Genomic DNA, 26201 nt, shown 5'->3' with positions numbered 1-26201 from the left:
GTTTTGCTGAGGAATAGTTTGTATGCCATAAAATCCTTTTGGTTTTCTTTTTTGTAAATTGAAGTATAGTTGATGTATAATATATAAGCTACAGGTGTACAAGATAGTGATTCACAATTTTTAAAGGTTATCCTACACTTGTAGTTATTCTAAAACATTGACTATATTCCCTGTTGTACAATATATCCTTGTAGCTTTTTTTATACATAATGGTTTGTGCCTCAATCTGCTACCCTTGTATTGCTCCTCCCCCCTTTCTTCTCCCCACTGGTAACCACTAATTTGTTCTCAATATCCATTGAGTCTGCTGCTTTTTTATATTTACTGGTTTGTTGTATTTTTAAGATTCCACATATAAGTGATATCATTACAGTATTTATCTTTCTCTGTCTGATTTATTTCACATAGCACAATACCCTTGAAGTCCATCCATGTTGTTGCAAATGGCAAAATTACGTTCTTCTTTTTTATGGCTGAGTAGTATTCCTTTGCATGTATGTGTGTATATACCTACACGCACACCACATCTTTAGCCATTCACCTGTTGATGGACACTTAAGTTGCTTCCATATCTTGGCAATTGTACATAATGCTGCTATGAACATTGGGGTGCATGTATTTTTCAAATTAGTGTTTTTGTTTTTTTTGGATATATACCCAGGAGTGAAACTACTGAGTCATATGGTAGTTCTATTTTTAGTTTTTTGAGAAACCTCCATACTGTTTTCCACAGTGGCTGCACTAATTTACATCCCACCAACAGGATTAGGAATAATCCTAATGTGGGAGGGTTTCCTTTTTCTCCACATCCTCACCATCGTTTGTTATTTGTGTTCTTTTTGATGATAGCCATTCTGACAGATGTGAGGTGATATCTTGTGGTTTTGATTTGCGTTTCCCTGATGATTAGTTATGTTGAGCAACTTTTCATGTGCCTGCATAACATCCTTTTTTAAGTGTGCAATTTGATGGGTTTTAGAAGATTTCAAGTTGTGCCACTAACTCACTAAACCGTTTTAGAACATTTCCATCATGCTAAAAAGATCCCTTTTTTCCCATTTATAGTCAGTTCCCATTCATATCCCCAGCCTCAGGTAACCACTAATTTGCTTTCTCTGTACAGATTTACCTTTTCTGGACAGTTAATTTAAATGGAATCATGCATATATAGACTTTAGCATCTATCTTTCAATTAGCATAAGGTTTTTGAGCTACATCCATGGTTTATTATGCAACAATAGTTCTTTCTTATTGCTGCATAGTATTCTGTTGTATGGATATACCACATTTATTTATTCATTCATAGTTGATGAACTCTTGGATTGTTCATTTCTCTGGCTGTTGTCAATAACGTTGCTATGAACATTCATATGCAAGTTTTTGTGTGGACATGTTTTTATTTCTTTTGAGTAGATACCTATGAGTGGAATTGCTGGGTCAGATGGTGAATTTAAGCTTAACTTATTTGAGAGATTACAGTTAAATCTTTTGCTCAATTTTTAATTGGGTTCTTATTGAGTTGTAAGAGTTCTTTGCATTTTCTAAATATAAGTCCTTTATTGGATACATGATTTACAAATATTTTCTCTAAGTCTGTGACTTTTCTGATTTTTTTTTTAATGGTATCTTTTAAAGCACAAAAGTCTTTGGTTTTGATGAAGTCCAGTTTTTTTTTTTGGATGATTTTTTTCTTTTAATGATTGTACTTTTTAGCATCTAAGAATTCTTTGCCTAACCCCAAATCACAAGAATTTTTCTCCTATGTTTTCTTCTAGAACTTTTATAGTTTTAGCTCTTAGAATTAGGGCTGTGATCCATTTTGAGTTAATTTTTGTGTATGGTGTGAGGCAAGGGTCTAAATTCAATTAGATACCAAATTGTCCCAGAACCATTTGTTGAAAAGACTGTCCTTTTTTACAATGAATTATTTTGACACCCTTTTAGAAAATCAGTTGATTATGAAGTTGTTTCTTTGTATATTCTCCATTGTGTTTTATCTATTTGTTTATCCTTATATCAGTACCAAATGATCTTGATTTACTGTGGCTTTGTGGTAAGCTGTTAAATTCTCCAACTTTTACTCTCTTTTTAAAATGTTTTTGGCTGTTTGGGGCTCTTTGCATTTCCATGTTAACTTTAGGTTCATCTTATCTACTACTGTGTAAATGTTACTGGGATTTTTATAGGGATTTATTGAATCTATAGATGAGTTTGTGGGAGAATTACCATGTTAATATTGAGTCTTTTAATCCAGGAATATGGACTGTTTCTTCACTTATTTGGATCCTCATTAATTCTCTCAGGAATGTTTTGTAGTTTTCAGATTACAAGTCTTAAACTTCTTTTGTTAAATTTATTCCTAAGCATTTCATTATTTTTGATGCTATTGTAAAGAGAACTGTTTCCTTAGTGTCATTTTTAAATTGTTCACTGCTAGTATATAGAAATACAATTGACTTTTGTATGTTGTCTTTGTATCCTGAAACCTTCCTGAACTCAATTATTAGTTTTTGTCATGTGTGCGTTGGTGTTTCTTAGGATTTGCTACATACGGGATCATGTTATCTGTGAATGAAGAGAGTTTTACTTCTTTCTTTTCAATCTGTATTCTTTTTCTTAACTGCTTACACTAGGTTGAATCTCTAGTACAATATTGAATAGAAGTGGTAAGAGTGGACATCCCTGTGTTGTTTCTGATTGGGGAGAAGATATTCAGTGTTTCACCATTAAGTGTGATAGGTGTTGCATATATACATTTTATTAGGTTGAGGAAGTTTTCTTTTATTCTTGGTTTGTTGGAGTTTTCTATCATGAATGGGGCTGGATTTTGTCAAATGCTTATTTCTGCATCTATTGAGATAATCGTGCGATTTTGTTCTTTATTAATGCAGTGTGTTACATTAGTTGATTTTCTGATGTTAAGCCAACCCTGCATTCCTGGGCTAAATCCCACTTTATATAATCCTTTCGTTGTATATTGTATAATCCTGTGTTGTATATAATCCTTTTTATATGTTATTGAATTTGGTTTGCTGATATGTTATGGCAGATATTCATGAGGGATATTGGTCTGTAGTCCTCTATTCTTGTATAATGTCTTTGTCTGGCTTTTGTATCAGGATAATATTGTTCTCATATAATGAGATGGGAAGTGTTTTTCCTCCTCTGAAGAAGATTGTGAAGGATTTGTATTATTTCTTCTTCAAATGTTTGATAGAATTTGCCAGTGAAACCATCCAGCCTAGGCTTTTCTTTGTGGGAAGATTTGTAATTACTACTCAGTTTCTTTTGATAAGTCTGTTTAGATTTTCTATTTCTTCTTGAGCCCATTTTGGTAACTGGCTTTCTAAGAATTTGTCCATTTCATGTAAGTTGTCTCAGTTTTTGGCATAATGTTGCTCATAGCATTCCCTTATAACCCATTTAATTTCTGTAGGGTTGGTAATGATGTCTCCCCTTTCATTTCTGACTTTGCTAATTTGTGTCTTCTCTCTTATTGTTTTGGTCAGTCTAGCTAAAGACCTGTCAATTTTGTTGATCTTTTCAAAGAAACATTTTTTTTTATTTCATTGATTTTTCTCTGCTTTTCTTGTTTACTATTTTATTGATTTTGATTCCACTCTTTATTCCTTCCATCCTTCTCCTTGCTTTAGGCTTAGTTTGGTCTTCCTTTTCTGTTTTTTTTTAAGGTATTAACTTAAGGTATTGATTTGAGATCATTCTCTTCTAATATAGGCATTTAAAGATATAAATTAACCTCTAAGTACTGTTTTAGATGTATCCAGTGACTTTTGATCTGTGATGTTTTCATTTTCCTTTATTTCAAAAGATTGAGACATTTCTCAAGATGTCTGGTTTGAGCCATGATTTATTTAAATATGTATTGTTTAATTTTCAAATACTTGAGTATTTTCCAAGTTTCTATCTATTATTGATTTCACTTTAATTTTGTTGTGTCTGGAGAATACTTCGTATGTCTTTAGTCTTTTAAAATTCATTAAAACTTTTTTTATGGATAACATATGTTCTCTCCTGTGTGTTATTGAAAAGTCTGTATTCTCTTGTTGGATGGAGTATTCTGTACATGCCAGCTTCATTGATATTGCTGTCTTTTGTATCCTTGCTGAATTTCTGTCTACTTGTTTTACTCATTATTGAGAGTGGGGTGTTGAGGACTCAAACAATTGTTGAGTTGTCATATCTTTCATTTTTGGTAGTTTTTGCTCCATGTATTTTTTTTGGCTCTGTTGTTAGGTGTGTATATATTTGTCATTGTTATATCGCCCTGATTAATTGATACTGTTATTATTACAAGATGCCCTCTTTTTCTCTAGTAACATTTTTATCTTAAAGTCTATGGCTGTTTTGTTTGATACTATTATGACTACTCCAGCTCTTATGACTGCATTTACATAGTGTTCCTTTTAGTTTCAACCTATTTGTATCTTTGAATTTAACAGTTGTGTATTATAGATATCATATAGTTGAACCTTGTTTTTAAAAAGTCCATTTTGACAGTCTACATACTGATTGGAGTGTTTATTAATTCATATAATTATAGATATGGTTCATTTACATCTGCCATATTGCTGTGTTTTATATGTCTCATGTCTTTTTTGTTCCTCTGTTTTTCCTTGGATTGCCTTCTTGGTGTCAAATAAATATTTTTTAGTATAACCTTTTAATTCCTTTGATTTTTTTTTTTTTTTAAACTATTTCTTAGTGGTTGCTCTAGTCGTTGCTCTAGTGGTTACAGTATGCACTTTAACATCACAATCTATTGGATTTGAATCTGGAGTTGAAAAGTACAGTAACCTAAGTGAAGAACCAGTGAACTCAAAGACGAATCAATAGAAATTATACAATCTGAAGGACAGTCTCCTTATGGGACTCCCATTATGCATGTGTTGATATGATTGGCTATATCCCATAGGTCTCTCATACTTCATTCAGTTTTCTTATTTTTCTTTCTGTTTTTCAGATTGTATAATTTTTGTCTTTGAGTTCACTGATTATTCTTTTAGCCAGTTTTCAAATCTGCTGTTGAATCCCTCTAATGAATTTTTCATTTTAAGTATTGTACTTTTCAACTCCAGAATTTCCATTTGGACATATTTATAATGGCTTCTTTGAACCCTTTGCTAAATCCAACTTTTGGACCCCTACATAAATAGTTTCTATTTACTGCCTTTTTTTCAAGTGTATGGGCCACAGTTTCCTGTTTAAAACTGGACGTTTCATTCAAGTAGTACATTGTTAACAACTCTGGATTCTGATCCTCTCCTGCTTGGGGTGGTTGTTGGGTTTTGTTTGTTTGTTTCTGTCACTTGCCTGGAATAGTTATGTGGAATCTGTTTCTTCCATAGTGTATAGCCTCTGATGTCTCTCTCTCTATATATATATATTTTTAATTCTGTTTTTATTTTTAAGCCTGTCCTCTTATGGACTGCTGTTGGATCATTACATCTTAGTGGCCGGCTGCTGATTGGTCAGAGGTTATACTGAAACATCTTGGGCCAATAAGGCCTCTATCATTTGTCAGTGCACCTGTGTGTGGTTTAGAGGACACATTCAAGATTCATGCAATTTACAGATCTTTCCAAGTTTTTATTTTTACTTCATTCAGGCTTTCTGTGTTTCTTTCATGTGTGCTTGTGTGTGTGTGTGCACATGTGTGTAGATAGCTAAGGTGTCTCATCAGCATGTACACAGATAACCTAACATGCCCACAATCTTTAAAACTGTGAGTGTATCAAGGCTCACGGTTATCTCCCTAGATCCTCCTGTGGAATTTCCAGTCAGTCTTCTGGTCTCTTTTGGTTGGCCCAACTGGTTTGCAACCTCAGGTCAGCTGTGATGTGGGACTTTCCCTTTTTTTTTGGCAAAGCTCCTGGGCATTGGGGTTTTCCATGTTGCTACAAATATAGTCAGCTCCCTTTTGCATAAATGGCTCTGGTTTTCATAAGTTGTCCCACCTTGTTAGAACTGGTGCTCCAGAGGAGCTGGGGTGAAAGAAGGTGGGTAAAATGTTACACTGCTATCATTGTTACTCAAGGTTCAGTGGTTTTCTTGAATACAAACTTCTCAATTTGTTTAATGCCTTTGGTCAATTTTCAGAGTACTGAAATAATTGTTTTTGACAGTGTTGTCCAATTTTATCTTTTCTTTTTGGGGAACATATTAGCAAAGGTCTTCACTTTGCCATTCCTCTCAATTGTCTATTAAACAATTTTTTAAAAACATGTAAAATTCTTTAATGTCTACTCATGAATTTCCCATTTCTAGTGCTCTTCATTACTTTTTGTATGTTTGGGTCTCCATCTGATTTTATTTTCCTCCAGTCTGTAGAACTGCCTTTAACAATTATTTTAGAACTGGTGTGATAGACCAAGTTCTGTCAATTTTTGTCTGAAAAAGTGTTACTTTGCCTTCACTTTTAAGATATTTTTGCTGGGTATAGAATCCTATGTATATTGGGTTTTTTTCCTTTAGCACTTTGAAGATGTTTTCATTTTATGGTGTTGTCTTATCGTTGTTCTTCCAAATGTGATGTATCTTTTTCCTCTGGTGATTTAATTATGATGTGCATAAGTGTGATTTTCTTCGTGTTTAGTCTTGTTGGGGTTTGTTGAACATCTTGGATCTGTGGATTTAGGGTTTTCATCAAATTTGGAAATATTTTGGCCATTATTTCTTTAAATATTGCTTGGTCCCTAACCCTCTCTCCTCCTTTTGGAACGAACACCAATTACACTTATAATACACAACTTTTATTGTGACATAAGGTCACTGAGGCTCTGTTCATCTTTGTTCAATCCATTTTCTCTCTGTGTTTCATGTTAGGTAGTTTTTATTGATATGTTTTTAAGTTCACTGATTTTTTTTTCTGCAACGGCTTATTTGCTTTGGATCACATCCAGTAAGTTTTTTGTTTCAGATATTTTCTTTTTTTTACCCCTTGAATTTCCATTTGGTTCTTTATTTATATATAAAAATCTTTCATTTCCCGCTCCATTATGTTAATAATTTCCTTTAAATCATTAAGCATATTTGCAATAACTGTTGTAAAGTTCTTGTCTGCTAATTCTACCATTTCTATAACTCCTACAGCATGTTTGTAGTTCTACTGACTGATTTTCCTTCTGATTAAGGGTCACAATTTGCTGCTTATTCTCATGTTTAGTAATTTTTTATTTGATGCCAGAAATTATTAATCTTTTTATTTTGAAATAAATCTAGATTTATAGAAAAGTTTCAAAGGTAATTGAGCGGGTTCTCATACATCCCTCACCCATTTTCAGTTTCCCCTAATGCTAACATGTTATATTACCAAGGTATGTTTGTCAAAACTAAGAAATTAGCACAATGCAATACTATTAACTGAACTACAGACTTTATTTAAATTTCACCAGTTCTTCTACCAGTGTCATTTTTTTTTCCAGGATACATTCTAGGATACTACATTGCATTTAGTGGTCATGTCTTCTAGCCTCATCCTATCTGTGACAATTTCTCAGTTTCTTGATTTTCATGACCTTGATACTTCGAGAGAGAAAGCCACAGTGATGATAGGATGCACCTCATTTGTTTCTCTCTATTCCTAGTGCCTAAGAACACTTGTGTCGTGTATTTTGTGCAGTTTTTTCAACTGTTTATGGTAGAAGGGCAAGTTCTGTACCAGTTTACTCCTTCAAGACTAGAATCAGAAGTCGTTGGCAGGACCTCTTTATGTTAAGTTCCTTGACTGGAATTTCTCAGTTAATCTCATTGCTTGCAGTTCCTCAGAACTCTACCCTTGCAAGGGCTAGCTTATGGTTACACATTCCCAGGGGACACTCCACCCCAACCCGCCCCACCTAGAACTCCGGCAGATAGAAACAAGTTTTCTTGCTGTTTTATTTTGATAGTGGGAAAATGCATCTTGGTCTGTCCTTTCACTCTGGCTTAGCTCTTCATGGCCAGTCTCAGTTCTAACACTCCTTCATTGATCCCAAAGACTTGCCTCCTATTTCCTGAGCTTTCAAAATATAAACCTCTGGGTTAGTTCCCAGGACAGCTCCAACCTGATGCTAATGGTTTTAGCTTTCTGTTAACTTTTTTGCATACTAGGTTCTATATTTCAGAAGATATTTATCATATTTTATCTAGCATTTCTAGAGATTTTATAGCAGGAAGGCTGACAGAGTATACTGTCTATAGTATTTCTGAGCATTTTCTCTGTGTAAAGTGCTGTTCTATGCCCTAAAAAAGGCCATATATTGGCTTCATGGACTAATGTGGTTTATCTTATTTGGGAAGGCAGGTCAAGTGTGTGCATCAAAGGAGAACACCAGAAGTGCTATAAGAGATGTGCATTGGGGGTTCAAACAGGGTCATCTGTCCTCTTTGGGGTAAGAGAATTGGCAACTACTTCATGTTAGAGGAAGTGCTTTAGGTAGGGTAGAAATCAATAGATGTACAGGATGGAAAGAATCCTGGTATTCTTATTGGGGGTAGAGCTAGTAAAATTAAAACCTACACAGGGTTTTATTTATGCTATATTCAAGTTATAAGAGCCCTGAGTCTATTAATTAGTAAACATGTATTTTTGGAAACTATTTTTTGGGGATCCAAGATTTTTTTGCCAATGCACATTTGGGGTCTTGAAAGCTAAATTGAAGCTAAGAGTGGGATGTCAGTGATGATTTGGTGATGAATCCTGTTTGCAAGTGGGGAATGGTATAATCTGGTGAAAACTGTAGTGAAGACAAAATTTTTATGCATTAGAGCAGGCTTTGATATTCTGAGATATATAAAGCAGTGTTTAGGCTAGATCCACCTGTGGTCACAAAGGCTAAAAGAGTAAGTTTAATTTTCTAAAGTTATTGAAAATCTTTCAAGGGGCACTTGTTAGGAGATAATTGAGGTGTAACTAAGGAACAGCACTCAGACTCTCTTCAGGAAAGTGAAGTTTGCAAATGCTTGTCAGAACTTAAATGTGTTTTAGGATGTGGGTCTGGTGTCTTCATACTTAAGACTTGTGTGTCGCCGTTGCATATTCCAATGTGATCTCTAGTGGGTCTTTCTTTTAATAAGAGACTAACTCTCAATGGCTATGTCAGTGTTAGAACTATGCAAGAATCTCTGAAGAATTAGGAAAATTTTTTTGAAATTTGTTGATTTCTGAAAAGCAAAGAGATAAGTAGTAATAATTATACCTAGAATTGATTAAAGGGAAGAAAACACAAAAAGCAAATCTATTGATTTTTAAACTGTAAAATACTTTTGAAAAATTACTTTTTATGTTACAATGTAATCAGCTAATTAGGGTGTGGGATGGGAAATTCCATGATATTTATTATCAGATGTCATTATCATGACAGTGAATCCCAGGAACACTGAAGGATTTGAGAGTTCCGAGGGTTGAGCCTGGACCACACCATGGAAAGGCTGAGTGTTTCACTATTATTATTCTTCACACCCTACATCTTTGTGATTTTTCACCTAGCCTCAGCAAATTTTGGGGCTATTTGTCCTTTTTCCACTGACCAGAGAGAATTTGTGACTCACGGAGCCTGAATGTATGGCGGCCACGGGCTGAAACTGGCTGCCTGCAGTGGGAATACCCATCCTCCCGGATCGGACTGGGGTTGAAGAAACTATCAGTCAGTTGATGTCTTCTCAGGAGCCAGTGCTTGACTCATTACCCAGGCAGTGTTCTCTTGCTTTGGAAATTGAAAATGGCAGATTTCTGTATCCTAATAGTGGTGAATACAGCTGTTTTTGTGGTTCATTTTAGCAAAGTAACGACTTCTGCAAAAAGATGAACCAGGATTAAAAGAAATCAGATGTGTGTATTTGGTATGCAATATTTTTGTATTACAAATAGCTACATTCTAACCCACATTAACCCCATGATATGTGAATTTTGCCAACTCCTGCTGTGTCTTTTAAATCAAATCCAGTAAATCACTGTGAATGTTCTAATTTCTAAACAAACTAGTCTTCCAGTAGAGGTACTTTAACACTGTACTGCAAATTAGACAACCTAAGATAAATGGACCATCTTTGTTAATTATGTAGTTTAATTGATCAAAACTACCAGATAGGGTTTTATTTATAGCAGTTTTGCTTAGTATCAAATTCTATACTATTAAATAGCTTGTGAGTCATATATTTGAGGTTAAGATATATGCTATTATTTAGCCTCTGTTAACCTTATTAAGTACCCTTTTTTGGTCTAGTTCATGTCACAATATGAAATTGCTTTTAATTGAGATGACCAACCTCCATTAGATTGTTCAACCCCCATTGTATACACGAACACAAAGCACTTTTCATTTTTGCTCTATTGATCGAGCAGCAATTTGCTGAACTATATTCAGAACCTGGTGGAGGAAGATGGGAGATTTCTCTAAATGTTCTTTTTGCTGGTGGTTTTTCTCTCTGGCAAACCCCACTGTTTGCATGTAACTAATTTTGCACGCCAGTAGGTAGCAGTGGTGAGCAGAGGCACCAACAGAAAGCTGCCAGTCAGCGGTTATAAATTATTATTCATTTCTGTTATAGGTGGGGTGTGCAGTCAGTTACAGTAATAATTACCAGGACTAGAGGGTTTCCTAGGCAACCAATTTCCCCCCTCATTCATGCTGTTGCTGAGAGAGTGCCTGTAAAGCATGACATTGCTGTATTCTGAGGTTTGTTGCCCCCCTGCTGCTGCAGGTTTGAGGTTAGTTACAGCACCATAAGGTGCTCTCAAGCATAGAGAACTCAGACTGGGCTGAAAAAGCAGACTGGCAAGAGGGCCTCTCCTCCACTGTTTCACTTTTAAGGAACAGGGCTCTAAAAATGCAAATTCCACAACCTGCCTGATAACATTGGTAAGATCTCTGTAAGTTGTAGAACGTTTTATTTTCTATTTATTTTGGAGATAGTGGGCAATTTCATTTTTAAGTTTTGCTATTTAATAAAACTGTGCAGAAACAGACCTGAAACCAGACCTTTCCTTAGGATTTGAGTCAAATAAATCAATGGGGATCTGTCATAGCTAATCATGGATGTGTTTGTTGTTTATTCAGTTTTATGAAAATGGTTCATAAAGAGGACGGTAACACATTCTTCCTGCAGGAGGAGGATTAGTCTTTTTTGTGGTAGGAAAATAATAGAAACCACATCTGTTATCCGGGATCTCTACATGAATCATATCCTACATTTTGGGGCTCTCTAAAATCTTTCATTTTAATGAACTTATATCAAGTGCTTTGCAGTGATAAAAAGTAGTATTTGTTTGTGTCTGCTATGAAAAAAGATAGGGGATTCATGTTTCAGTCTTTCATGGAGATGTGAAATGTTTACCCATTTACAAGGCAGAAGTCACAAACCCAGACATGATGCATCCAGATCTCATTCTCTGCTAGATGATTACAGAAGTGTTGGGGACGTCACTTGTGTACTTACTACCTTGTGTTTTCAGTGAGATGTAAGCTGTCTTCCACTCTGTGTGCATGGAGGGTTGGGGGCCGACACAGAGCCGTGCGTGACCGATGGTTTCGTTCGTTGTATGTGAACCGTGGCCAGGCTCCTGGGTTTCCGGGCCTTCTTACACTCTGTACAGGCTCCTGCTTTCTGAGAAACAGAATCTGAAGGGGCCGTTCTCTGGCCCCATCGCAGCCCTCCCCTGCTGTGGTCAGCTACTCGCCCTCCAGTAACTGGCGTACCGCCGCCCCTGCTTCCCCTTAGAGAGATCTAACATTGCCTGCCGGCCTTAAGCCCCTGTGCGAGATGGTGGTGAACCTCCAGTCAGGTACAGAAGCAGTGAGCAGGGGTGTGCACTGGCTTGGTCCTGCAAGAGACCAGAGCTAATAGCTCTGTGCCCTTAGCCTTCCCTGTGTGTTTGGGGAAGACCGCCTTCTGCCATTCACCCAACTTCTGCTCCAGAATACAGACCCTAGGGCTCAACTGCACTGGACTGTGAGAGCATGTAGGTCACCAGTTGCCCGAAATATCCTACTTCCCCCTTAAGGGAATCCTGAGGTCCAGTTTCTTGAAAGCACCTCAAAGGTACTAAGCACAAGTCTTCAGTCACCCTTCTGGATGTGGGCTTATGGAGTGATTCATAAAAATGAAATGTGTGGACTATGTTTTTGATATTACAGATACTGTAAAATATGATTGGCTATGCGAATCCACCAGGATGGGTTCATCTGAAGTTTAGGTTTACTTTACATAGTTTAATAATCTTTTTAAAAGTATTCATAAGCCAAAACTATGAGGCTAGCACCTGCTAGCCCAAACAGTTTTATCAAGTAATCCCAGCTTTCCTCTAAATGGCTTAGTAGCCTAAATAGAAGGGAGTGATTTTACTGAAACGTATGGTGTGGTACACTTCAGGTGAGAACTTCTGCCCAATTTAGCAAAGGAAATAATTTTGTATTTCATATTGCATACCTCTCTGTGCTGCAAATTATCTAAAGTGCTTAGCTAAACTAATGTTATAGATTAGATAATGAACAGATAACAAGGTTCACAGTAAATTAAAGACATGCAACGAAGTCATTATTTCCTTAGAGACAAGTACCCTTGCAATACGAAGTCAGAAAAAGTGGGTGATCTCAAATAAGGCCATTTTGAACTCTAGATTCAAAAGAATCCCTTTTAATTGCATCTTCTGTATCTCTGGATTCTGGAGAAAGAAGGAACACCTTAATCTGCAGAAAGAGGCCAGTCTTCTGTTATAATAATGATAAAATTGGAAAAGTTGAGCAGCTCCTTGATTATAAACTTTTTTTTAAAATAACTGAACTGTTTTAGGAAACACTGTTAAAATCTTAAGGCTAAAGCATTCTTTCTTTCTTTCTTTTTTTTTTTTTTTTTTGTCTAAAGATTATTCTGCACCCTAGACAAAGGAAATATTTAAACTGTTAAATTTGAACAAAGATACTGTCTGCATATGACTTCTCTGAAGCCCTATAAAAATTCTTTAAAATTGCCTATTCACTCAAATTTACTGAGTGTAGCAAAAATGTCAAAGGCATAAAGTCAGAGAAGATTGAATAAAATAATGCAGAAAGACAGATTAGTCATGCACAGACCCACACAGCCTTTCAGAGCACACAATACCACTTTTTATTACCGCTCTATCTTTACAAAGACTACGTTCAATACATAGAAGATGATACATGGTCAGCCATGTCATCTGCCTTTGATTCCAGGACTCATTTATCTGGGCCCTTTTCACAATGACATTGATGAGAGATCTTAGTGTTTTCAGAGCATTGTTTTATTTATCATATATAATGGCTGGGGAAAAAAACAGGAATTATGTCACCGATAGCACATAAAAGAGTCGCATAGAAGATTCTGTGACAAAGTTTGGTAAAACATAGGACAAGGAAGCCCCTGTAAATGTTCTTTCCTCTGCTTTCTCCCCTGCTGCGCCTTCTCCCTCATTCTCATCCCCCAAAGATCTGCTGATAACTGTTGGAAAATATCACGAGAATGTTTCGTTAGGCCAAATGTAGGATACCCCAATCCTTGTAAATCTTTGGCAATTTCATTTTTGTTTAAATTTAGAACATTTTAATTACTTGAGAGTTGCTGACCATTATTTATGCTTTTGCAAAGGGAAAGGAGACTATTTGTCAGTCACAGTTTTGTATCTTGCAAATTTAATAAAGAGCAGCCCTTAAGATAGAATTTCTTAGGCTGCCACAATTGACAAAAGCCAGCTAATGTTGAAATGTCAACAGCAAACCTCATCAGCAGCCTGCACTGCTGTGCAATCAAGAGAGCGCCAAAGCTCCGTATAAACAAATGTATGTAATGCGCGTGTGTGGGGGTGAAGAGCCCGCGGTCTCAGTGCTGAGGGGACCTAGGGCACAGGCTGGCAGTGCAAGCGCGTCAAGGATTCCTCAGGAAAAAGGTTCCCTTCCACAGTTAGAGAGGACCGAGGTGGTGACTGACAGCTGCCTTAAGAAAAGGTTATCTGACATATGTTCTTTGGGGGGAAGCTCACTTCCATGCCCATGGGAGATGTTGTCAGAGAATGCTGGCGAACAATTCAGGGGAGCTTCACGTTTTGGAAGCACGGACCAGCCCCTTCGCTGGACATAAACGCTTTTCTACAGAACCCTGATCCTGGTGGTCATCAACAGTGTAGGTGGGTCCCACATTCCAACTCCACGCCTTCCTGGCTGATTCATCCTTGGGCATATCCTTCTACTTCTTCGAGCCATGTCCTCACTGCAGAAATCCAGACAGTGCCATGTAGAAGGCTGTGGGGCCATGATGAAGTATTGAATGTGGAATTACCTAAAGGAAGGTGTGTGGAGTGAGCACAAGCTTTCTTTGTCCTTTGAAGGTTTGCTTTGGTTCTGTTTCCTTGATTGAGTGTTCTTGCCTTTTTCTGTTCCATCACCATCCTCTTTGCAGACTGGTGGGCTGCAGACCCAGAGGACCTCCAAGTGAACAGAGGCTCAGATGGGAAAGGGTGTTTCCCAAGGTCCCAGTGTTTCAGCCTTTAACTCCTTCACAAGAGCACTTGACGTAGGGCAGGAAGGGAACATATGGATTGCCTGGTTAGAATGCATAGGTTCCACGGATGGGGAGGCTGCACTTTTGCTTGCCCACGGCTGCTCACGTACCTCCTTTTCTCCCAGTTGGTCAAAACTTCAGAAATCTAGACCAGTGCATGGTGATCACCTCCCCCTCCCTCTCCCCCTCTCTCTCCTCTCTACCACCTCATTGCCCGAGGCTGGCTGCCAGGGCCCAAAGATCCCCAAACCAGGATGTACAGCTCTCCCTCTCTCCCTGCCTCCTATGATGAATGAAGGCATGGCACCTGCTGTCTGCAGCTCATTAGGTCCTGTGGGAGAGAGGAAGGGGCAAACCTGGGGGAAACGAGGAATTTTTTGGAAGGGGTTGTATGCCATTCATCTCCTCTAACCAGGACATGCATCTGCCTCAGCCATCTTCCAGTTGCTGGGCAGTGCTGTGAATGCCCCGATGTTCTTCCCTTCCTTTGTGAAGTCTCCTGCCGGCAGAAGTCCAAACGTTTAGAGAAGGGAGAGCTGGTGAGAGGCAGGAGCCTGTACATGTGGCTCTTCTGCCCTGTGAGGAGGGATGCTCCTTCTCCAGCCTTGGATGCCCAATACTTCATTTGTTTAGCCGGAAGTCTTCACCGATCCTCTATTATGTGGTAGCTGTTGGAGACAGAATAATAAACAAGACAGGTCTGGTCACTGCCTTCATGGAACTTAGTGTCTAGAGAGAAAGGCAAAGAACATAAACACAGAATGGGCCTGGAGGATTACTGGGTGGGGCTGGGGGTCAGGAAAGACCTCTCTGGAGGGGGAAGCAGCTATCAGATCTGAAGGATGAGCAGGAGAGAGCCATGGGCAGGAACTCCTGTTTTGTAGGATTGGGGTTTGGGACCCAAGGCTGAAAGAGGCCCCAGATGTTTGGAGAGTCACCTGCGCCATGCTGGCCGTGAAGGGTGTTATTCTCGGGGCAGTGGGAAGCCCCTGAGGGTTCTGAGCAGGACAGCCACTGGACCTGACTTACATTTAAAGAAAATCACTGGGTCCACTCCTTCAGAATTGACTGTGGGAGGCCAAGCATGGAAGCAGAGAGACCAGGAGAGAAAGGCACAAATTAAATATACATTTTGTAGTCAGAATTGGTAGGACTTGCTGCTGGACCAGGGTGGGGAGGGAGGGAATGGAAGAGGCTCCACCCTCTCCGTCCAGCTCGGGTGGGTCCAACACAAAACTAAGAGGTCATGTTATTAGTGGCTGGAAAGGCCTGTGGAAATAACGTAGGCCACCCTGCTGAGACCAGAGAGGCACCCGCTCAAGGCCGTCAAAACAGTTCTACAACCCTGGCCCCTGCCTGCTAGTCCAGCATCTCTTCCCCACGTTGTTCAAAAATAGTTGAATCAAAGATGAAAAGATGATCTCTCCAGCCTGTTAGTTGCAACATTATATACAATAGTGAAATATTGGGAAATCCAAGTGTCTAACAATAAGGAACTGGCTAAGAATAAATTATAAAAATATATTATTGGCTATTAAAATGGTTTTTAAAGACATAGAATAACATTGGTTAATGCTCATGATGTATTCAATATTATATGAAAACAGGATATGAATATTCTATTTTGTGAAAAAGACAATGCAAATATAGGTAATTGTATTAGGGCTCTCCAGAGAAACAGAACCCATAGGATGTATGTATACACACATGCGTGCACGTGCGTGTGTGCGTGTGTGTGTGTAAACTGAGAGAGAGCAAGAGTGAAAGAGAGAGAGGTTTATTTGAAGGAACTGGCTCATGCAATTGTGGGAGCTGGGCAAAGTCTGCAGGGCAGGCCAGCAGGCTGGAGACCCAGGGAAGAGTTGATGTTGCAGCTTGAGTTTGAAGGGGTGTCTGGAGGCAGAATTTCTTCTTCTTCCGGGAATCAGGCTTCTCTTTTAAGGCCTTCAACTGATTGGACGAGGCCCACCCACACTGTGGTGCCTAACCCACTTTACAAGAAATCTACTGATTTAAAGGTAATCACATCTAAAAAATACCTTCAAAACAACATCTAGACTGGTGCTTGACCAACAACTGAGCACCACAGTCTAGCAAGTTGACACATGAATTTAACCATCACAGTAATGATGAAGAAGACTAGAAGGAAGAACGTCAATGTTAGAGGGATTCTGGGACATTTATTTATATTTTCCTCTCTCTTCCCCAAGTTTCAACAGTAAGCATAGTTTTAAAATTTTAATATATAAAATATAAACAATTAAAATAATAAAAGTGTTGTCCTTGCCCATATGAGGAAATAATTCTTTCAATGCCTGCAAAAGAGGCTTGTTGGTTCCAACTGCCCCCCTCCATGTCCCAGCAATGGTACCATTTATTATCTCTTAAATTTACCATTTAAAATTACAGAATAACCTGACGACAACTATACTTTCATTTAAAAAGTCACCTATAATCTCACCATGCTATCAGAGTCGTAGTTTTTCTGCTGTATTTCATTTTAGTTTTTTCCATGGTGTACGTATGCGCCACATTTCACCTTTTCAAAATTTCTTTAGTATTCCATTGCATGATGATGATTCATCTAATCCCCTATTGTTGGACATTAATGTCCTTTCTAGTTTTCTGCCATTAGAAACAATTTGGTCCTAAGCAGCCTTGTACACAGCTCTTTGCACATGTATCTGATTATTTTCCTTAGGATGAATTCCTAGAAGAGGAATTTCTGGGTCAAAGCATATGTATTTTTACAAAATTGGACCTGAGTCCCTAGAATGGATTTATCATAATCCTTGGTTCATATACCCTCATCCTTGGACTATGCATGGCCCATATGTGGTGTAATTATTTAAGTGATATTTTTAGTAACATGAGCCCACTATCCAAAACACAAACTAAGAATTTGACAATAATCTATGATTCCCTCCATATCCCCACCTCCTTTTACAATTCTCTCAATTCTCTGTTTATTCCTTTGCTTTCTTTTCTATGTATTTTTACTATGTCTACATTGTATTCCTAAAATCACATATTTTTATTTAGTTCTTTCCAACTTTCAAAGGGTACCATCCTGTATATAATGTTTTGTGACTTACTTTTTGCAATCAGTATTATACTGCTGAGATTCTTCCATATTGTTGCATCTCAACGTTGTTCACTCATGTGTCGTGTTCCCCTAGAGTGTTCCACTGGGTGAAAATACCGGCTAGTTATCCCACTCTCCTGTGATGAGTGTTTGTGTTGTTTCTGGGGTCGTGGTACTGTGAGCAGTGCTGCGGCAAACATTCTCATATAGGTCTCCTTTTATACACATGCATGGTTTTCTCTTGGGTATATATACCTAAGAGTAGAGTTACTGTGAATATTCAACTTTAGGGGATAATTTCAAGATGTTTTCTAAAGTGGTTGCCTCTCCAACAATCCTCTCCAACACTTGGTATTATTGGACTGGTACTCTTCGTTAACCAAATAGGTATAAAGTGGTCTCTCATTATGCTCTTGATTGCATTTCCCTGATCACCAATGATGTCGGTCTCTCTGTGTCTGCTCGGGCTGCCATAACAAATATCACAGACAGGTTGGCTTAAACAACAGACATTTATTTCTCACAGTTCTGGAGGTCCAAGATCAAGGTGCTGGCAGATCAAGTTCCTGGTGAAGGCCCTCTTCCTAATTTATAGACGGCTGCCCTCTTGCCATCTCCTCACATGATAGAGAGAGAGAGATCATCTCTCTCATGTTTCTTCTTATAAGGGCACTAATCCCATTCAGAAAGGGGGTCCACCCTCATCATCTGATTACCTCCCAAAGTCCTCCAAATATCATCACACTGGGGATTAGAGTCTCAACATATTAATTTTGGAAGAACACACACATTCTGTGTATAGCATTTTCTCTTATGGCCATATTTATTTACTCTTCTGTGAAATGCCTATTTATGTCCCTTGCCTATTTTCCCATTGGGTTGCTTCTGCTCTTCTTATTGATATGGAGTTCAGTACATTTGTAATATTAATTTTTTCTCATTTCTGTGTGTTACAAACATCTTTTGTCTTTTTACTTTTAGAGGTATCTTTTTTTATTGAAGTATAGTTGATTCTCAAGAGTATATAAGTTACAGGTGTTCAATACAATGATTCACAATTTTTAAAGGTTATACTCCATTTATAGTTTCTATAGAATATTGGCTATATTTCCTGTGTTGCACAATCAGAGGTATCTTTTGATAAATATAAAATTCTTAATTTTAATATAGTCAAATGTATTAATCTTATTCTTTATAGTCATTGACGTTTGTTTAAGGAAGTCTATTCCTACCCCAAGGTCTAATGATATTTAGACATATTTTCTACTAGGAACTTTAAAGTTTTGTTTTTAACATTTAAGTCTTTAATCCATCTGGACTTGGTTTTCCAACATGGTGTGAGGGGAAGGTACAATTTCTTCTTTTTCCAGATGGCTTATCATTTTTTTCAGCTTCACCTGTTCAACAGGTCCTTTTCCTTGTGCTGTTCTGGCATAACTTTTGTCATATAGCTCAGTGTGAGGTTCTGTTTCTGGGCTCTCTGTTTCTCTGGTGGATTTATTTTTCCTTGCACCAATACCACACTGTCTTAATTACCGTGGCTTCATACTAAGTGCTGACATAAGGTGAATCAAGTCCTTCCTCTCCACTTTTCATCTTCAGAAGTATCCTGGCTATTCTTGGCTCCTTATTCTTCCATGTCATTTAACAAGTTTCTTTAAAATCCCTGTTGCAACTTTGAATGAAATAATATCAGATCAATAGATCCATTGGGGGAAAATTGACATCTGTATACACTGTTAAAATTTCCTATTCATGAGTATGGTATATCTCTCTATTTAGTTAAGATGTCTTTAACAGCTCTTAATCAAGTTTTCCTGTAGAAGTTATAAACCTTTTGTTAGGTTTCTTCCTAGGTACTTGATAGTCTCTATCCATGGATCTTTTTGCCATGTAGCTTTCCAAGCTGGTTCTGTTTATTTCCTGTTTCCCTTAGCAGAGTATGAGAATGAGGCAGCTTAGAATTGAGCTGAGAGGATGTTTTAGGAATGGAAGGTCTGGTCCACTTGCTGCTGCTTGAGCGAGCTAGTGAGGAAGCTTTGCTCTGGGTCTGTTTGGGAGGACAGCATATGCTCTTTGCTGGGGGGAGAGTCATGGGTGCCCTGGGTGATCCAGGGAGGAACTGGTTAAGGGAGAAGTACCCAGCCAAGAGATGCCCTGTGGGAAGGGGGAGGAAAGGGCTCCCAAGATCCAGGCTTGAGTCTCGGCTCTGTAGCTACTGACAGCCTTCCTTTTAAGTTAGATTAACTCTTTGTTCTATATCAGCAAAGGTGCCCAAAGGTGAAGTTCACTGAAGGAAAGAGCTGCATAGAGTTTAGAACTATATGAGGGATTTTCTTTGTATCTGCTTACCAGCTGAGAATGGTGAGCCACTCATGTTGTCAGAGTGTTTGTGACAAACACGCAGCTATAGGGACAAAGCTGGGCTAAAGATCATCGCGGAACAGATGTTCCCATCCCCTGGAGGCAGAGTTATGGCTTCGTGGGCCTCAAAGTGGCAAGATTTATCCAGGGAGCATAAGTTAAGGGGATGTTGAACAATGACACTTCTGGGGCTTTGAGAAACTGTGGAGCATGTGCTGTGTGATTCCTTCTATGGCAGTATGCTAACAGAGGAGAGGGTCACTGCAGTGCTAATGGAAACCTCTGGGGGACTGCACTAAAGGGACCTGGAAAATACCCCAGCTTCATTCTAGGACAGCTCACATGGGTCCCTGCCCCAACCCAGATCCCTGCAACATCCACCTTTAACACATCTTTAGTCTTGTTGTAGGCTGGCTGTAATATTCCAGCCATTGGGACTCTTGCCCTGATGACAACATGAGGTTTTTAAGTTCCCCTTGGACCCCATGAGGCCTTCCCCTCTGTGCTCGAGGTGGGCACTGCCTGTCTCACAATGTTTAAAGCAAGGTAGGACAGTCTTTCCTGAGTTCCTTGGGGATTTCCTGGATGCCCTTCTCTGAAGCAGAGGTCTGTAGACAATACCTAAGCCTATGTACAAGAAGCTTCCCCACCAGGAGCCAAAAAAGGCTCCATCTTCACCTGATTTGTGTCCACTCGAAAGGAGCCTGCAGGAGGCCGATAAGTCATAATCCAGAGAGGTGATGACAGTCGTCTCCATGCCCATTGATTAATGAAAACAGGGCTAGTTGGACACAGAGTAGATGGTTATAAATGGTGCTGTCAGAGAAAAATAATTATTGTATTAATAAGGAAACTTCAAAAGCAGGCTCTACAAAAGAGAACTGGCAACTTAGCATCTCATGGGTTGGTGAGGTGGACTTGATGGAATGGGGGCCACCTTAGCCACGCTCTTGCCTCTCCAGACACCAGCCTCCTCCTCACTGTGCACGTGCCTGTGCATGTGCCCGGGTGCACCGTGGACATGCATGTGGACGGGGTGGCTTGACCCCGCTCTCAGGCGATGCCGTGGATCGGCCGGGGTTGTTTGCGGGCATCCGGGACCACTTCCAGCAGGAACAGGGAAAAACGAGCATATCTTATTGTACCTGAAACACTCTATGATATGTACTAAATATTATGACTACTCGGGGCCTTGCAATAATTGATTCACCCACACAGCCATTTAGACTGCGAGCTGTTCGTTTTACAAATTCTACAATCTTTTAGAAATTCTTTCAGTGCGGAAGATTGCTGCCTGGCCTCAGATTCATTATGGTGATTGAATCCTCTTCAATAGAGAACGGTTTAAAGAGAGCACATGCCCGTGTGTCTCACTCAGAGTGAAGGCACATAGGTTAAAAGCTTGTCTGGGTGGCATAATTCACTGCCGCTATGCCAAACAATCACGTCTTATTGTGACCTTCATAAGATACAAAAAGGCAACAGGATGGAGCTCGGCTTTTTTTAAACCCACTCACAGATTTAGCTTCTGAACATCTGAAGCTTGGAGAATTCCTAATTAAATAACCAATTAATAATGTAGAATAGAAAAGCTATTTTTTTTTCTGAAATGCAAAATCATAATTAATCAGAGTACAAAAAGCTGCCTGTCTTTATATCCGAAAAATATAGACTAGGTATTTAAATATTCCACCACACCTGAACCCTGGCCATCCGTCATTGTTATGACTTAAAACATCTCAGACTAAATTAGGTTTTGTTTGTATAGAGCAGTGAAAGTCAGATGGCTTGAATGACAAAATTAGAACATGCTCAAATCACTGAGACAAAACCGCATAAAGAGAAAGATGTGCAGGGAAAGGGCTGCCAGTATGGAGTAGAAATCTTCCACTAATTCTTTTAAAAAACGCGTTCTTTCCCATTTGCCCAACCAATCGGTGTAAATATAAATTTCTGGCCCCCAATCAGACATTCCAGGAAAAAAAATATATCCCTGCCCCCTTGTTAATTGCCCAAAATAGCAAGCACGGCTCTAGAGAGGTCGCCCCCTCCCTCCCCTCCCCGCCAATTTCTCTGCCTCTGGTGCCATTTACCCTCCGCGGCACTGCCGCCCACCGCTCCCTGCCCAGCCCTCGCCGCTCCGCCCACCAATTATTGTCGGGAAGACAAGCAGGAGCCACTAATGATCTAAGGTTCTCCCTCCACCCCTCTGCACTTTGCACCTCTCGGCACATTTACATTTTAAAAGAAAAGCTCGCTTTTATGGTTTGTGCCACCTCCACAATTTATACTTTGCCCATGAAATACCAGAACCCGAGAGTAAATTTTCCAAGGAAGAAACGTATAAACACGCTTCCATAGATCGACTAGATGAGCGGCCACAGGAAAGGAGACAGAGGCTCAGTAGGTGCTGCCGGCCCAGGTGCCCGGAGCCCCTCCATTCATGTGTGCAGATATGCCAAGTGTGTTCTGCCCTGTGTCCTGAACACGGTAGGCATTTCTCTGCCTTCAAGTTTTTGCTCGTGCTGCTTCCTTTTCAGGGAAGTGAACATTTGAAACCCACCTGATGTTCAAGAGGTGGCCCAACTGTCACCTCCTTGAGGACACCCTCCTGGCTCACCTTGTCAGAATCATCCTCTCCCGCTTCTGGGGCCCGCACCCCACCTTATCTCTGGGGTTGGTGGGTGTGGACTCTGCCCAGGCCTTCACCTCCCTGACCCTTGTCCTGGGGGCGGCCCTGAGCCCCAGCTGAAGTGGGGGGGCGGTGAGCGATGGTGGGCAATGGCACCTGCCTACCCACGCCGGTTTCAGAGCTGCCCTTGCCTGGGCCCCAGGTGCCACCAGCCTCTGTCTCTGGTGTTCTGTCTGACCCACTGCCACAAATCTCCTTTAACATCTAATTTGCTGTTATCACAGCAATAAATAATTTTTGGTGACAGTTTTAGGTGAGACTTTGTGCAGTGTTTTTTTTATTGACAAAACCGCTGTGAACCAACATACATGAACACAATAAAAATGTGAGAAATATCTGCAATACGACTGAGGTTTTGTCAATAGGGCAGCGCATCGATCTTGGCTCCTCTTTGGGGCTGTTTGTGGAGCTCAGTGCCTAGGTTTCAGAACCGCCTGCTCAGCGGCCACCCACGCTGCCCCCTGTGCACCCCTCCCGGAGTGGGGAACCACAGCCTGGGGGCAAAGGAGGAGGAGCGAGAGGCTGGAGGAGGGCTCGCCTACTCACTCATTCCTTCCATCCTTCATTCATTCAGGCCACCGGGGGATGAACCAGGCACTGTGTGCTGGCACACAGGTAGGTCAGAGCCTCTCATCTGGGGGAGGGGCAGACCTGGGGACAGAGGTCCTCCCAGCGGTGGGGAGACTGGCTGGAGGTACTCGACCACTGGCCCATCACAACCCCCGGCTGGGTGCCTCTAGATGCTACACAGGTGAGGAGTGTAAGGGACCCCCACAAGCGTCCTGAGAGTGGACAGCAGGGGAAGGCTTCCTGCAGGAGCAAGGTCTGAGCTGAGAGAAGGGCAGGGGATCAGCCAGGACAGGGGCCCAGAGCCTGAGAGGAGCAGCCTGGGAGGGGAGCCCAGTGCATTCGAGGACCCGAGAGGAAGGGTGGGTGGCAGGGAGTCGGCTGGGGTGAGAGGAGGCAGGGCGCGAGTGGTGAGTCCTCCAGAGAAGAGGCTGTGGGCGGCAGGGTCCTCCGGCCACAGGGGAGGCTTGGAGTTTGCTCAGCCATCGTGACATGGTGCTCGGTCCCTCTGCCATCCCCGCTCAGCTACCCCTGCAGTGACCATGGGTGTGTCGCCCCCAGAATCCCTTCAGGCCCTCAGTCCCTCCACCATCCCCACCTGGACCCAGCCCTCAGCTCCCACGTCCCCTTGGCTCCCTTGGTGGGTGACCCAGCAGGACTGGCTCCACGCTCCTGAAGGAAAGCACGTGTGTCTCCTGAGTCAGAGGCCTCGTCCTGCGCCTTGGCGGGGCCCGTGGTCAGCCCCCAGGCCTGCCCACACTCACCCACCCAGCAGGCCGGGGGGACTGGGGGCCCTTCCCACACCCACCTTTCCCACCATCTTGCCATCCCCGCGCTGGGGTTGCCTGCTTGCCGGCTGCCCCATCCAAATCCCCCCCTCTGCGGAGGCCCAAGGGAACCGAGGGCCCCAGCAAGCCTTCTGGGGCTGTGCTGCCCCACAGGCCCCCACCAGACTCCGGGTCCCTGTCCCCAGGAGCGTGTCCTTTGGCTCAGGAGACTGGGCTCCTCTCTCAGCCCCGCTAGCTCAGTAACATTCGGGATCCCTGGCTGTGGGCTCCTAGCTTTGGTTCAGCCCTTCCGGGGGCAGGGATTTGGACTGAGCAGTCACAGATTTGAGTGCCTTTAGGGCCAGGCAGGGGGAGAGGGCCTGTGGGCAGCGGGTATGAGGCCCTGCCTGCCTGGGGCCATCAGATCTGCCCCCCTCTCTCTCCCCCTCAGCCTCTTTTAGTGACTGGGCTTGCCAAGCTGGGGGTGTCTGCCCATTCGTGTCCCCAGTGTAGGGAGGGAAACGGAGGCCCCCCAGGCCTGGAGGCCTGAGCCAGGGGCCAGATGGAGGACAGGGAAGAGCCTGATGTCCCCCAACCCTGGGGTCCCCTCCAAGTGCCCGCAGACTGCAGAGCTCAGCCTTCTCACCCTGGTGGGACCACTGCTCACCCTTCCCAGAAGCCCTTCGAGCCCCTGTGTAAATCACCTGCTCCCCGTCCCCGGCCTCTCCCACACGGGGTCCTGTTCTTTCTTTCCGCGGTGGTCGCTGTCCAGCTTAGTGGCTTACCTGTTTGAGGGCTGCGTCCCTCCAAGCCGACTCTGAGCTCCTGGGAGCAGGGACCAGGGGCTTCCCCGTGGGAAAGTGAGGGGCAATCTGCTGTCTCATCCGGAGGGAGGGCGACATTCGCTCGATAAATTGAGAGACTGTCCTGTGCCCTTACAGGGAGTGGTGGTGTTGGAGATTGCAGGTGGGCTCAGGTCCCTTCAACCTGCCCCAGGAGTCTGCGGCTCTAGCTCAGCGCTGTCTCCTCAGCACCAAAGGCCACACCGGCCCGGGACAAGCTCCCCAAGCACCCCAGCTGTGCTCACCGAAGGGCAGGCACTTCTTCCAGTGCAGGTCAGTCAACTACCCCACATGCTGGGGGTGGCCGGCCCTTCCCTGGCCCCCGGCACCTTTATCAGGGTCCCCTGGCCCTCTGGAGCTGACCAGGAAAGCAGGGTTTCCCCTTAAGGGTGATTTCTGCAGTCACTGTAAGTTGTCCTGTCCAGCTGCCGCCTGGGTGGCGCCTGCCCACGTGACACCTGCCCAGGGAAGCTGGCTGTGCCCTCCTGACGTCAGCCGAGGGGACGCTGCTTCCTCTGTCACGCACTGCTCACAAAGTGTAGGCAAAAGGCAGGTGTCCAACTGCTGCGGGTGAGGAAGAGAAAACATTTGGTTTCTAAATCAGGACTCAGCACCAGGGCCAGACACTGGAAGGGAGCCTGTCGGCTGACGGGCGGCTGCTCCCACAAATGGGTGATGGCCTAGGCCCCCCAGGGGTTTGGGGGGCTCCCCTCAGCCCTGACCCTGGGTGCTGAAAGCCCTGAGAGCAAGCCATCTGAAAATTAGGATTCTGTGTCAGCCTGTCAATCCCCAGAAGCACACAGCCTTCATTAAAATCTGCCTGACATTTCTGTCATGCTCAGAAATCCCGAAGATATGCCAAGTGCCTGCTATTTGCCATCACATCCGCCTGGGAAGCTGTGGGCCGCCAAGCCCATTCTGCTGAAACGCCCCCCAGGCGGCGGCCGGCTGGCTGCGCAGGGCACTGGCAGGGGCACGGGCGGGCTGCTCCAGGGAGCTGCCCGGGAGCACGGCCGGGGGCAGTGGGCCTTGGGTTCATGCTCTCCGGGGACACGCTGGCCCCTCTAGGCTCAAGTCCGTGAGGGGTTCTGAGTGCAGGGAAGTGCCTGCAAAGCCGGTGAGGGGCCATGGCTGCACCCCTGCAAGCTTGCAGGCAGCCTTCTTCCGTGCCAGGGCTGTGGGAGCCTTGCCTGCGCTGAGGCCTGTAGATGGGTGACAGGGCAGCCGGAGCGGAGAGAGGAGGCAGGCGGGTGCTGTCGATACTGGGCATTGACCTGGGTGTCTCCGAGGGAGGTCCTGTCATTTGGCCAGTGTGCCAGGGGTAAATGTGCCCGAAAGGTCACAGAGACCACAGAATTTGTGATATGGAAATG

The 26201-nt window shown here is 42.3% G+C and overlaps 1 long non-coding RNA gene across 1 annotated transcript; it reads right to left on the bottom strand.

Annotated features, from left to right (window-relative positions):
* Nucleotides 1–1666: 1666 nt before the first annotated feature.
* On the bottom strand, nucleotides 1667–25880 carry LOC309648711. Its single transcript, XR_014256764.1, has 2 exons — nucleotides 24772–25880; nucleotides 1667–20776 (listed from the first exon to the last, which is right to left on the bottom strand). It is a non-coding gene; the product is annotated as an uncharacterized lncRNA (long non-coding RNA).
* Between the last annotated feature and the right edge of the window lie 321 nt (nucleotides 25881–26201).

Source organism: Balaenoptera physalus (assembly GCF_965194825.1).
Source record: "Balaenoptera physalus genome assembly, chromosome: 19".
Classification (NCBI taxonomy): Eukaryota; Metazoa; Chordata; class Mammalia; order Artiodactyla; family Balaenopteridae; genus Balaenoptera; species Balaenoptera physalus.
This window is presented reverse-complemented; position numbering and strand designations above follow the sequence as displayed.